The following is a 2,500-nucleotide window of genomic DNA, read 5'->3' as shown; positions in this document are numbered from 1 at the left end:
ATGTCAGAAGCGTCATATAGACTGCACCTCCACGTGGTACCCGCTGGTAACGGCCATGCTTAGCATGGACGGCTAACGCAGTCAGCCTAGGGGGGGCAGACGCCCAGCTTCCCCCGACCCGTTGGGACAAGGTTTGGCCAACTCGGACGGTTGTTCTCGATTGGTTGGCGTGCAGACTACAGAAGGGGCTGCACGTCCTGGGTGACCTTCTGGACCCGTAAGGTGTGACTTGTCTCCCTGAGCGCTACTGAAGCAGCAGTAGTGTCTCGGATTCTGCAGTAGGATGACTACCTATGGATTAGGAGGAAGGGCGATACCGGACACTACGAGAATCCTGGGGCCGCCGTCTGAACCCGGCGACGGTACTCATGTAGCTCCCTCTCCCCGGTTGCCCGTCTGATCCCGGCGGGCTCCGAGTAACCCATTTCCTATCTGACCGACTGGCAATCATGACCTGCCTTGGTAGGGCCCCCATCGGCCTCGGCTTGCCGACACTGGTGGACGGTTCCTACCCACTGCGGGTCGCCCTCTAGCACCTTGCAGGCTGGCTTGTGCGCTCGCTCGGCGCCCTGCTGGTACGCCTGGTGTGACTGATTGGTGGCGAGACTGAGACGAACCGAGACGGTGCTGATGCCGTTACACATAGTGATAATAAACAAAGGCTGGATGTGGCGCCTTCTGTCGAATGTGATTTCTCAAATCCTAGCGGAAACGCAAATACTGTGAAGCCTGGGCAGCCGTGATGAGTGCTGGTCGCTGGATGGCTTTACGGGGAGCGAGCTCGGCATCTCTGATGGGGGCCTCTCCCAAGTGGGTCAGACTGTGGACTTGGCTTTGGTTGGGGGCAGGCCTTACTGGGTCGTGCCGGCTGCTGCCCGGGTTTGATTCTTAGTAAAGTCTTAAAGGGAACGGTGACTGAGCTCTGGCTGAGCCGAGCTGCCCAGGATTGCGGACCTGGGTTATCAAGAACCGCGGAGGCACGGCTTAATGGGGGGTCGTGACTGCTCGAGCGACCTCATCTTCACGTGCTTGAGGTTGGGTGCGTGTATGGCGTGTGATCAACCGCCTCGGAGGCCATGGGGACCAACTTTCGGGGTTTGGCTGAGGGTCCTCGAACGGCTGTAGTCATGTCTACAGACCATGTTGCGAAAACTCCTTTGGTTCGGAAGTCCGTGTCGCAGCTGCACAGAGTCGGAGTCACAGTCAGTCTGGCCGGTGGAGCGGGTGGACCCAGGCTGGCGAAGCTCCTGACAACTCCTCAGTGGCACTGGTGGCCGCCGTCGGTCTGGTTATGAGAGTATGGGCGACGGATGCTATGATGGTGCCACAGCTTGTTTCTGGGAGGGCATTTTGACAGAGATGCCTGTGGTATGTTGTGCGGGTGTGAGTCGCCGGCATATCACTGACGAGTGGGGTTGTCCGACGCGTGTCGGGTGACGAAACGAGTGAGGTGGATATGGAGGTCCCTGTGTGACGGCACGGCAGGCAGTTTGTAGGGTGAGTGAGACACCTTGCGGCTGTTGCGCTGGTCAGGGAAGCAGGTCAGAGCCTGTACTGACCGAGTCTCCTGCTTCATTCAACTTGGCCGGTTTTGAACGCTATGCTCGTGGTCGAGTCCAGGCAGGACTGGGGGTCTGGCCCCTCAGGCTGGGCTTCGGCCGGGAAGCAACTGATGAGGCTGTCTGCCACGTGAAGGGTGCGTGGAGTCGATCCCAGGGTTCTCAAAGGGACGGGGCTTGATAGCCGGGTCTGCTGGGAGGCTTGCCGGAGGGTGGGCTGAACAGTAGCTGGCGGTCGCTTACTGGCCGTGCGAGGGCTTTCGACTCGGTTTCCCATGGTCATGGCCTGTGTGTAGTGGGAAGCTAGGCGTACTGGACGCGTGAGGGTGATTTGTCGCCCGTGTGGGCTGCTCGTCGGGGTGGGCTGCGGTGGCACCGGCACCGAGCTCGCAGTCGCGGGATTGGATTGTGGAGAGGGACTTGTCTCTATGACCCTGCCTTTCTTGCTATGGATTCTCTCATCCATGCTTTTGAACGCTTGTGCCGCTTCTTCTGGGGCGAAGGCCGAATTCGCTGCGGCTCCTACCATGCTGGGCTACTCCAGATGGGCTGCTTGATGAGGGGACTTTGTCCTGCTCAGGATGGTGGTCCGCGGGACAGGCCGGGGTGGTTGGGGGTAGCCAGGAGGACGATGGTGAAAGGGGAGGCGACAGGTGGCGCGAAGCAGTGGTTGTCCCGGCTCGTCTGCAGTCGGGGGCCATTGCCTAGCATGCGCGCGATGGCGCGCGGGGCCTTGGCTGTCTGTCGTGGTTCCCAGTACAGGTTGGTGGGCCTGGACACCTCATTGGTCTCTGTGGATGTGGAAGATCCCTGGAGTGTGGTACGGTGCGAGGGTCTGCCCGGACGGTTTGCGGGTCACTGTGGAGATGGACCGGGGCGGTGTGTCGTTCAGCGACACTGGGGCACCGTCCCGGCTGCTGTTGCGGGTCCGTCAGTCGTCC

General features: G+C 60.6%; 1 pseudogene; it reads left to right on the top strand.

Annotated features, from left to right (window-relative positions):
• The window catches only part of LOC147038764 (28S ribosomal RNA), a 7,939-nt pseudogene that overhangs the window by 3,132 nt on the left and 2,307 nt on the right, over window positions 1-2,500 (top strand).

Source organism: Syngnathus leptorhynchus, unplaced genomic scaffold (assembly GCF_054491065.1).
Source record: "Syngnathus leptorhynchus isolate UIUO unplaced genomic scaffold, UIUO_Slep HiC_scaffold_40, whole genome shotgun sequence".
Classification (NCBI taxonomy): domain Eukaryota; kingdom Metazoa; phylum Chordata; class Actinopteri; order Syngnathiformes; family Syngnathidae; genus Syngnathus; species Syngnathus leptorhynchus.
The sequence above is the reverse complement of the archived record's forward strand: the minus strand, read 5'-3'. Positions and strand labels throughout refer to the sequence as shown.